General features: G+C 43.1%; 1 pseudogene; it reads left to right on the top strand.

Annotated features, from left to right (window-relative positions):
- Positions 1–7116: 7116 nt before the first annotated feature.
- Positions 7117–12002, top strand: LOC131423812 (olfactory receptor-like protein OLF3; annotated as a pseudogene).
- Positions 12003–12207: the final 205 nt, after the last annotated feature.

The raw sequence follows: 12207 nt of genomic DNA, 5'->3' as shown, positions 1-12207 counted from the left end.
TTAATAAAATAATATGCTATCATTATTAATATTTTTAAATTCTTGATGTTTTTCTTAGAACTTTACAATAAATGGACAACCAAGGTACCTTAAAATTGCTTTCCAAGGGTATTTGAAATAGATCCTTTTTCTCTAAGTAAACTTTCATAAATAGAAGCCTTCAAAAATCATTCCACTGATCTTATGTTATTTTAAGCTGGTATAGTAGGATTCCAATATGTTTGATGGTGGTGATACTAATAATGAATATGCTTCTCCCACTAAAACTCCTAAAAATAATAGGGCCAACCTAGAACTTGGAGTTTTACCCCAGAGCTGCAGCACCATCTTTATTGTGGGCAGTGGGGGTTCCTCTTGATTTTTTTTTTTTTTTTGCTAGACCTGCAGATATACAGAGAGAGGGAGGCCTGCAGCGCAGCTTCTCAGGGCCGTACCCCTTATTCTCCTGCCCTTTCTTCAGGACACGGGCAGCATGTTTACTCTTCCTAGGAACACAGGGAAAATGAGAAAAGTCTCTTGTTGCTTCCGTGAATAGCGTCTGAACCCAATTTTGCTTGTGGATTATCATCCCTAGCCCTCATTCTCACTTTTCCCTTTTGGCCTCCCTCTGGCTTCGTTGTGCATATGTCACCCCATCTAACCAGAAAACAGTTTCCTTAACTGAATCCATCTTCTTCTTTGGGACTCACTCCTGCCTCCACCTCCACAATCCTCAGCAGGCTGCTTCCAGGACATGGAGTGATGGGGGATTGAAGATATTCGCATATAATGCAAAACTTAAGAAGCAACTTCAACTCATACAACTTCTTAAAAGTTGCTTTCAAAATATTTGTCACAACCCTCCCCCCAAGGGTGGCATAAAACACTTTGGGTTTGATTCAGAGAACTGTTGGAACAGCCTGCAGTTTGCAAGAGAAAAATAAGAAAATGTTGAGTTTGCGAGTCTCGACAGGCTAGAAGTAAATGTGTAAGGAAATAAAAATTAGTTCGCTTGCAGCATTGGTTTGACTAGCACCTTTCTTCTAAAGTGTGAAAAGTTCTTCAACATAAGAATACCTAACCTTCAAGCAAGGAACAGTGGCGCATGCTGGAATCACAGTTACTGAGCGACTCAGGAGGCTGAGGCAGGAGGATGACAAATTCAAAGCCAGTCCAAGCAACTTAGCCAGACACTGGGTCAAATAAAATAAAAAGGACTGAGGATGCAGCTCAGTGGTGGAGTGCTTGCTTGGCATGTGCAAGGCACTGGGTTCCATCTCAGTTCTGAAAGAAAAAAAAAAAAAAAAGAATATCTAACATTCCTGGAAGATTCCTGAAAGGTTTACCAGAGACCAGACACTGTGCTAAGTGCTCTGCAGGGACCATCTCCTTTACTCTTCTCCACAGGCCCATTGGGGCAATAGAGATTTGATCTTTCTCATTGCTGTAAATACACAAGTGTGGAGCCGAGATTCAGATTTTGGCTTTCACAGTAGGGAACCTGCACCCTTGGCCACCAGGCTGTGCTGCCTCTGAAGAGGTCATGCCAGCTGCCTAGAGTGCATCTGCAGCTCTTAAGAATTTGAGAGTCCAGAAAATCTCCCAGCCACAATGAGAATCCCATTCTCCAGACCACAGGATCTCAAATCTATTCTGTCTGGGAAACTGAAGGAAATGGACTCAGGGAGCAAGCTGGATTTACAGGCATAATCAGAAAATAATAATTATTTCTTGCATCCTTACCCTCCAAGCTGCAAGTCTCAAAGTCGAGATAATTCATTTCCTACTCTTGGACTATTCAGTGGCTGTCTACAGACAGGAGAGCTGGAGGAACCAGTAGCTGTGCAGTCCGAGATGCTGAAGCCTCAGTAGGGACTGAAGGCTTCTGGAAACTCTCTGGAGAATCACTGGCAGAGTTTGCTTTGGAAGAGTGAGGGAGCTGGAGTCTGATGTCCTTAGCTAATCACAGCAGCAATCAAGAACTTGTTCAAGCTCAAAGAGAACAACAGCAAAAAATCATCATCATCATCATCATCATCATCATCATCATCATCAACCAATCAATAAATTGGCAAAGGAACTGAACAGACACTTCCCAGAAGAAGAAATTCAATTGATCAACAAATATATTTTAAAAATGTTCAACATCTCTAGCAATTAAAGAAATGCAAATCAAAACTACTTTAAGGTTTCATTTCACTCTAGTCAGAATGGCAATCATCAAGAATACAAGCAACAATAAATGTTGGTGAGGATGTAGGGGAAAAGGCACACTCATATATTGCTGGTGGGACTGCAAATGGGTGCAAACCACTATGGCGATTCCTCAAGAAACTTGTAATGGAACCACCATTTGACCCAGCTATCCCGCTCCTTGGTCTATATCCAAAGGACTTAAAATCAGAATACTACAGTAATGCAGCCACATCGATATTTATAGCAGCTCAATTCACAATAACTAAACTATGGAGCCAACCTAAGTGCCCTTCAACAGATGAATGGATAAAGAAAATGTGGTATATATACACAATGAAGTATTACTCAGCCTTAAAGAATGAAATTATGGTATTTTCTGGTAAATGGATAGAAATGGAGAATATTATGCTAAACAAAATAAGCCAATCCCCAAAAAACAAAGGCTGAATGTTTTCATTGATATGTGGTTGCTAATTCATTATAAGGAGGTGGGGGAGAATAGTGGTATTTTAGACCAGAGAGAAGTGAAGAGAGGGGAAGAAATAGGGGGTAGGAATGATAGAAGTATGAATCAAACATTATTGCCCTATGTGCAAATATGATTACATGACCTGTGTAACTCTACATCATGTACAACCAGACAAATGAGACATTATACTCCATTTATGTATGATGTGTCGAAATGCACTCTACTGTCATGTAAAATTAGAAAAAATTATATATATGTATGTGTGTATGTATATATGTATGTGTGTGTGTATATATATATAAACTATTCAAGAAGACCGAGCTTTCGTCTGCTGCTTCCTTGTTCTATTAACTTTCATTCCATCCAAGCCTCCAACGTATTGGACAGTGCTGCCTACACTTAGGGAGGGTCTCCACTTCATTTTGCTATCCCACATGCCAATCATTCCTAGACACCAGAAGCCCCTTAATCATAGGCATCATTTAATCCAATCAAGTTGACAATTCAAATGAACCCTTACAGACCTCTACAGTGAAAACACTGAAGAAAGAAATTGAAGAAGACATTAGAAGATGAAAAGACCTCCCATATTCTTAGATAGTCAGAATTAATATTGTCAAAAGGGCCATATTACCAAGAGAAATATACAGATTCAATACAACCCACATCAAAAGATCAATGACTTTCTTTGCCTAACTAGAAAAACACGGTCGTAAATTTCATTTGGAAGAAGAAAATATCCAGAATAACCAAAACAATCCTGAGCCAGAAAAGCAATTCAGGAAGCATCACAATACCTGATTTCAGATTATAATATATTACAGAGCTATAGTAACTAAAACAGCATAGTGTTGGCACAAAAATAGGCGTGAAGACCATTGGAATAGAATAGAAGACACAGAGACAAATCCACATAGATACAGTCATCTGACACTTGACAAAGGGGTCAAAAACATACTCTAGAGAAAAGACAGTGTTTTTAACAAATGGTGCTGGGAAAACTGGGTATGAATGTTTAAAAGTATCAAAATAATCCCTACCTCTCACCCTGCATTAAAGTCGAATTAAAATAAACCAAAAACTTAGGAATTAGACCATAAATTTTTCAGCTGCTAGAAGAAAACAAGGGTCAACACTCTATCACACTGGTGTGACTTCCTAACAAGACCCCTCAAGCTCAATAAATAAAACCAATAAGTGAGGTGGCATCAAATTAAAAAATCATCACAGCAAAGAAAATGATGAGAGAGAGCCTACAGAATGGAGGAAGATCTTTGCCCGTCCGCTTCTCAGACAAGGGATTCATCCAGAATTTACAAAAATCTCAAAAAACTTAACACACACACCAAAAAAAAAAAAAAATCAAGAAATGGGCAAAAGAACTAAACAGATACTTCTCAAAAGAAGAAATACAAATGGCCAACAAATATATGACAAAATGCTTAATCTATCTGATGAATTTGTAATTTGAATGGATCACTCAGTGGTAACTGTAGGCAGGGGACATGGTTGGAGTAGGTGGTGGTGGGGGGGTGCCTTCGGCTTTGCCTCTCCCCCTGGCTCCTCAGGCTTTCTGTCTTCTAGGTGCCATGGATACAGCAGCTTTCCTCTGTCCTGTCCTCTGCCTTGCCTCAGGCCCAGAACAATGGAATCAGCCTCCCTGGACTAAGGCCCAGTGAAACCATGAGTCCAAAGTAAACTAAGAACAGAGCAGGGAGGAAGAGCAGGAAGAAAAGATTAACATTAAACAGAGACATGAGGTGGGAGGGAAAGGGAGAGAAAAGGGAAATTGCATGGAAATGGAAGGAGACCCTCACTGTTATACAAAATTACATATAAGAGGTTATGAGGGGAATGGGAAAAAAAAACAAGGAGAGAAATGAATTACAGTAGATGGGGTAGAGAGAGAAGATGGGAGGGGAGGGGAGGGGGGATAGTAGAGGATAGGAAAGGTAGCAGAATACAACAGTTACTAATAGGGCATTATGTAAAAATGTGGATGTGTAACCGATGTGATTCTGCAATCTGTATTTGGGGTAAAATTGGGAGTTCATAACCCACTTGAATCTAATGTATGAAGTATGATATGTCAAGAGCTGAATGTAATCCTGAATCCTGCATGATTACTCCATTGAAAATAATCTTTTCTGTGTATTCTGTATAATAAAAGAATAAGAATCTAAAAAAAAAACAAAAAACAAAAAAAACTTTTCATCCTCTAAGTTGTTCTCGTCAGGTATTTCGGTCACATGATAAGAAGTGGACTAATATCCCTGGTTACCCGTAAATATTCTGCGTTCAGTGTCCATCTTGCTTACGGAGTTGAACATCTCTTTTCCACTCTATTGAGCTCATCACACCTCCTCCCAGGGAACAGAATGGGCCTTCATTGGGCTGCCCCTCCCCTGGTCCATGGAGGAAAAGCTTCTGTGGGATTCTTCTCCCTGTTGGCTCCTGGCATTCTTTAATCTCCTTGCTCCCCATGCATCCTGACCCTGATTTAGCATCCAGTTACTTCTTAGCCTCAGACCTGGGTTACCAGTTATCCGTTCTGTTCTGTTTATACAGGGATGCAACTGCCTGGGGCTGCGGACCCACGTGGGTAGAGGAGGGAATGAGGGATTGCAGCCAGCACAGGTGAGATCATAGCTCCAAGCAGCCGCAAACAGATCGCGATCACTTAGCATAGGGCTCGTGAAGTATTTTGCTAAAAGAATCTCTTTAATTTTTTTTTTTGAAAGGCCCTTCTTAGTTCTCCTAGCTTGGTATGGGCTTGACCCTAAAGAGAGGATTGGGTGTGTGACATGTCCTGGGGAAGGAACCTTATTCTGTCAAATTCTGAATAACATGCAACCTTTCCACAGTGCCCTCAGTTCCACACCTGTCCCCACACAGAGAGGGCTTTTATGTGGTAGTCTGCAGAAGCTGTGACTTCATCAGCATTAGCTTGCTTGTATGACCAGCAACTGTCCCAGTGTACATGCAAGACAGCAATTTTCTACAGATAACACGGACTTGACCCAGCTTGCGGTGTATGTAAGAGAAGGCCAGTGTGCTTCAAGATGATATGTATCTGGTCTTTCTTACTAGGCTTGCTGTCCTTGTTCCCTTAACACGGTTGGGTTTTCGGGCACATAGGAAAGGGACATTCAGGGACATGGATTTTTACTGTCCCACTTTCCTTTAAGAAGGATACACATCTGTGATTTTACTGTTTAGAAAAGTAGGAAAAATGGAAATATTTGACCAGCGAGGAACATTTTTATTACATGGAGTCGTACAGAATGGAAGATGTACCCAACGGCTCTTTTCCTTGACTTCCATATGAACTACATTTGTTCATACCAAGTCTACGTTTGACGTGCTTTAGGATGTCAGAGCTTTCTCTTGCTCTTCTTTCTCACGAGGCTTGGACTTCTTTTCCCCTCTTCCCTCCCTCTTCAAGACCTTTGGTTACAACTAACTCTCAGTCACAAGTGCTGTCAGCTTTTCACTGTGGACCTTGATGTTGGGAGACTTCCTGGGTTTCACTGTCGTGAAGGGGCAGAGATGAACCTGAGATTCTACAGGCCCTGTCCACAGGGCAAGAGCATGATGTGAAAATGAAGCCTCTTGGCCCACTGTCATTACAGTCTCAGATGTTACAGACGATTAAACCTTTAACTTGAAAATATTGGTCGATTGTTATCAAAAATTTTCATAAATAACATACAAGTGAATATGTTTTTTTTTCTTCTATCTTATATTCTACTTTCATAGGAGTGGACAGGTAAATATTGGAAATAAAACCCCAGCCTGACCAGTTGTTTCCTATGCTTCTTCCAGTGAAGAGATTAAAAATTTCTGGAAGATGGTCAAACCCTGGAAGATTGAGATTAGCAAAAATGGAGAACTTCTGCTGATATGAAAATATGCAGGGAAGAACAACCCCACAGAAATGTGCTGTGGGGAACCACCGAGGACCCAGGCAGTACTTTGATGACTGTGAAGTTGAGGCTCCTCAGTGGCTCACAGCCACAGATCTATTGGTTCCACATCCTGGTCACCAAAATTAGATGTGTAGGAGGAGGGAAGAAGGAGTTTTCATCTTGTTCCTCTAAGAGGGAGACCAGACTCTCAGATTTCCTTCCTCTTCCCCTTCCCAATTACATTTAACCCCTTCTTACCTGGCCAGAGAAGTCAGTATTCCTCTCTCCTGACTCCTGCAAGGCCGTTGCCTTGAGAAGGAGGGAAAGACCCAAAAGAATCAGAGCAGAGCTCATTAGCCTAGGGAGAAAAAGGACAATTAAGTGTTGAGATAAAAATGTTTATTCCACAGGGAACTTAGAACAGGGGAGCTGGGGTTTCAGAGAAATAGCTTCAGGGAAGAATGAGTAGAAGTGCCCACAAGAGCAAGTAATTGCCCTCTGGGGACTCCTTGCTCCGGAAAGTCATCAGCTAAGAACAAGTAAAAGCTCCATCCCTAGGCGAGGATGGACAACACCAGCCATGCCTTCCTCGGAGAGGTGCTGCCTCCTCGTCCCATGAGGCCCCACAGGGAAAATGAAGTGGGTGGGGGAGAGGATGAAGTGATGGAGTCTGACCTCTGGGAGCAGCCGGGACTCTCCTTGGACGGTCCTTGGACCGTCTAGTGTGCTTTTCTCACTGGTTGTAGTTGGAGGTTCTTTGAATTCCTCCTGTGACCTAAAGGATGTGACTCATTATTTTTGGACTAATCAATGGAGACCTCATTCCTGGTCAGTCATCCAATCAATAGCATAAGTGACATGCTCGGTATAGAGTGAATGTTCACAGAAGTAAAGAATGGAGGTCAAAAGGGAGAAGGCTACTTTCTTGGCCTGTAGGCATTTGTATTCCAAATGGAGGTAAGAAGGGATGGAGAAAGGATGGGGTTGGTGTAAGAGCCAAAGGTAGACACAGACTCCCATCTCCCTGCAATAAAGAACATGGTGACTATTCTCAGCCACCAAGAAACAGAATTCCTATGAAACTAAGGCAGGTTCAGCCCCTGACCTGGTGGAAAAATTGGTGTTACGGGTCCTCCCAAACCAGGAATGTTCAGGGACAGACTTTGTAGGGCTCCTGTATCAGAAGTCTATAGTGGTTCTGCTTGACCAAGTGGTGGCACTCCTTTCCCTATTTCCATAGTGTCTGGTTTTCAAGGCAACTGCTCTAGGTATTGGCACTTCCCCCAGTTGTGTGTGTGATCTGAATCCTTTGATGCTGAAACCTAGTAACCTCTAGTATCTTGTTGCCTACTGTTCCGCTAGCTGTGCATGTTTAAAGTGATCAAAGATAAAGAATTTATTTTTGCCTTCTAGACTACTTTGAACTACAGTTTATGTATATTCATTACTGAAAATCTTTAGAGCTGGAAGAAACCTTAATGTTTACCTAATCTAACTTGCTCATTCTGCAGAAGAAGGAAACTGGTTTCATGTGTAGCAATTGACACAGTGATACATAGATGGTTTATTCATACAGACTGAAACCAAGTCTCCTTATCTTAGCATACCTTAAACCACATCCACATTATTTATTTTCTTCTCCTTTATTATTTCTACACGTCTGCCTTCCCGTTGACATAGCCAGACGTGGTGTCTCCAGTTACCAGAGTGATACAGTCAAGCTTCCTCTGAGAGTCCTCTCATAAGGTCACGGTTACTCACTCTCTCCATCCTGCCCAGCTGATCTCCTGGAAAGGGAGACCTGTTTACCCCAGAAACTGCCCCTGAGCCAGGCACAACCCAGTGCTCAGGAAATATTTATCCAGTTGAGAAGAGTGAAAATTTATTCTGTAATTATACCCAAAGAACTGAGAAAAATGTTATCTATCAATAAAAACAGTTCAACATCATTTAAAAACAGTCAACATTTTATTGTCATAAAAGTAGTGGTTTCACACTGTAGAATACAAAGGACAGTCCTATCCACTGGGTATGGGTATAGATGGATCTTCTGCCTTATGTCTTCACCTTATTTAAGCAGTTTCTGTAACTAGGTGATTTGAGCAATAGAATATTGCAGAGGGGCTTTATGGCCCCTATTCCCTTAAGTTTTTCATCTTTACAGCACCTCTTCATATTGTGTCTTATCCTGCCTTCACGGGAATGGAACTCATGGCGCTGAGGTGGACTTGCTGAGTACAGCAACAATACCACTTAGGTTTTACCTTAACAATTTTACCAACGAGACTCATATTCACTTATTCATCTGATCTTACTCAAAACATTGCCAGGCAGACATTGTTACTAGCATTCCCATATTTCAAATGAAGAAATGGAGATTTGGGAAGATCAGCCTTGCCCACAGGTGCGAGTGAAAGAGAACTTTGGAACTTGCACAGCTTCCTCACTCACCGGGAGCACTTCTCTGCAGGACAGGACAGCTTCCTGAGCTCCCGTCCAAGGTGCTTCAGGGACCTCCTCTCCTAGACCATGGCATCCAGAGCTTCCTCCCACCTCTCACTGGGAGGCTTGCTGAGAGCCAAGCACATAGGTGCAGCCTGGTTTCCTGGAGATCTGAGGCCAGGGGCAAGTCTCCTTTCCCCCTTCCTTGGTTTCCTTGTTCATAAAGTGAAAGAGATAAAACACTTGGCTTCTCAGTTTCCTTTCATCTCCAGCTGTTCTGGTTACCTTCTGGAGGGGATCTTGACCTTGATACTAACTCTGAAGGTCAGGATTCTATCTGTGGTAGCAAGTGGTGGCCCACAGATGGCAGTAGATCCAAACTGAGTTATTTCCTTTGCTGACAAAAGGAATAAGCTCTGTGGGCGGGCAGGCAGGAGCAGGCTCCCATGCCCAACCCCAGCCACCTGGCTCCTGAGTGCTGACCTGAGAACCCAAAACCAGTTTATACAGTGATACCTTCTGGTCACTGCAAGGCCCGTGCTGAAAGGAGGCAAGAGGCACCTTCTCCATCTGCCCAGGTACTCTGCTCTCTCCCTCCCTCCACCAAGTAGGGGCCCCAACCACTGTCTCCAGCCAGAAGAAACCCAAATTGAATTATGCCTTTCAATTGTCTTTTATTTGATTCTGGGCTCCAGGCTGGTTTCTCAAGGCTGATGTATTTGTCCTGTCTAACTTCAGTGATTTCTACAAACATGTTCTCTCATTGGCTTCTCATGCAAATTTACCAAAGCCCAGACTTTTTAATTTCTTATTTGATTTTATTACACAACTGATATTCTAAACACAGATTCCTGATATTGAAAGGCAGTATTTCCTAGAGGTTTGTTGCAAGCACAGTGCCTGATATACTCGATGCATTTTCTTCAATAAATGAGTTATTGAAATTCATTAAATATTTTTAGTGCAAGAAATATTCCTTTTAAGAAAAACTGATGACATTTAATTGTACTTTTCTAAAGGAGCAGGCGGCATGCTGGAAGGGAGGTGATCTGGTGCAACCTTAGCTGTGAAAGGAGGGTTCACACTGTTTGAAAACATAGGTGCATTTCCATCACTTCCTGCTAATTTGCCATACACGGGGGCTATCGTTTTCCAAATGCTCTCAGTATGCTGATTTTTAGTCACTTATTTAAAACCTAAATAAACGTTTGCAAGTCACTACATAAAGTTCTTGTTGTTTAAGAAGTAAGGAATAATTTACAGTGGTAATTTACAGTGGTTAATTTAATTACAAAGCTTCGAATCTAATTAGCTGAGTGCTAACCTTGTTCGTCTCCTTCATAGCACTTAGCACAATTAAATTTAATTAATTTTCTGTAATTATTAATTTAATCTCTGTGGTTTTAGTTAAATTATAAGACCCAAAAAAGTGGGACCTGACTCTCTTGCTCACAGACAGGCGCCCAATGGATAACACAGTTTGTGACGCACAGTGGCTCCTTCACAGACGCTGGACTGAGGGACCTAAGCTTCCCCTGGAGCTTTGGTGAAATGAGAAGATTCCTTTCTAGACAGTGACCTACACTGGGCCCTATAAGAAGCATGAAGACAAACTGGACCCAAGCTTGGGAAATGCCACCAAGAAACCCAAGGCCATCCCTGTCATTCCCATGAGCCTGATGACAACCTCCCTCCCACACGGAGCAATCCTTCCTTTCTTTCCTATCTTCGACTTTCCTTGCTTTCTTCCCTTAGTTTTTCTTTTACTTTATTTTTTTCTTTCTTCCTATCATTCCTCCTCCCCGCCTCACTTTTTTTCTCTCTTTCCTTCAACACTGATAGACTACCTTCTATGTAGCTGAAACTGGGTAAGGACCTAGACAAAAAAGATGGCAAAGCGGGGATTGCCTCGAGAAGCTACAGTTTAGTGTCACTTTCTCCAACGTCTCCATGACATTCTCCCAAATCACTAGCTCCAACCCTGGCCTGTGATTTAACACTCCCAATGTGAGACCTCCACGGACCCCTGACTCTTCTCCCTCTATCCCTGCAGTCTGTCCCACCTGCTCCACGAGGCTGGACAAGGTGGGCTGGGCAGGCAAGTTTGTGCTGACGGCTCTCTCCAGTGACAGGCAGGCCCAGGTTGGACTCTGACCTTTTTGGAGCCATTTACCTGCTGGGCAACAGGCTCATCATCCTCCTGACTGGGCTGGATGCACAACTGCACCTGCCCAGGCCCTTCTTCCCCAGCAACTTCTCAGCATGGACATCTGCTACAGCTTCTGCAGGACCCTCCAGTGCTGTGCACCTCCTCATGGAGGAGAAGGCCATCTTCTGCACCCAATGTGGGACCCAGCTCTTCCTCCCCCTGGCCCTTGGGGTCACCAAGCTCCTACTGCTAGCTAAAATGGTCTACAAGCACTACATGGCCGTCTATGACCCCTGCATTACAAAGCAATGGTGAGCCCATGGCTCCTTGTGGTTCTGGGTAATTCTACTGTGGAGATGGAAGTCACCATGTGCCTGTCCGCCTGTGGACACAAAGTGTTGAACCAGGTAGCCTGTGAGGTGCTGGAACAGATCCAGCCAGACTGCATAGACTTGGCCTCAATCAGATAGTCATCAAGGCTTCCAGTGTGGCGATGTTACTGCCACACCTGTTGCCTGGTCCTTCTGTCCTATGCCCACGTTGTGGCTGTCATCCTGCAGATCGAGTCCACCCAGGTATGCCACAGAGCCTTTGGGACCTGCACCTTCTACCTCCCCATGGTCTCCGTGTCTAGGGGATGCCCATCCTTCCCTACCTCTGGTCATTGCAAGGCCCGTGCTTTCCTATCTTCTACTTTCCCTACTTTCTCACCTGTGAAATGCATACATGTATGTATGCAGCCCAGCTCCATTGCCTCAATAGAGCAGAGAGCAAGGTGGTGCCATTCTTGGATACGGTGGTGACCCACCCCATGTTGAATCCTCTCATTTAATCTACAGAACAAGGATATGAAGGCCACTCTGAGTCCAGTTCTGAGGAGGAAACATAAGAAGTGAGTTTGGTATTGAGAGAGCTTCTTTCTGAAGAGAGTGGGTATCTGAGTGTGAACCTCACCTGTGACATGCATACATGTATGTGTTTATGGGTACATGTGCATTTATACTTAGCAATTGGAGAATCCCAATCTACCCTATGCTCTTTTGAGGTAGTAGAGAAATGGGATT

Source organism: Marmota monax, unplaced genomic scaffold (assembly GCF_021218885.2).
Source record: "Marmota monax isolate L192 unplaced genomic scaffold, Marmota_monax_Labrador192_F-V1.1 WCK01_AAM20220418_F8-fsc00122, whole genome shotgun sequence".
Taxonomy (NCBI): Eukaryota; Metazoa; Chordata; class Mammalia; order Rodentia; family Sciuridae; genus Marmota; species Marmota monax.
Note: the sequence above shows the minus strand (reverse complement) of the source record. Positions and strands in the feature narration are given on the sequence as shown.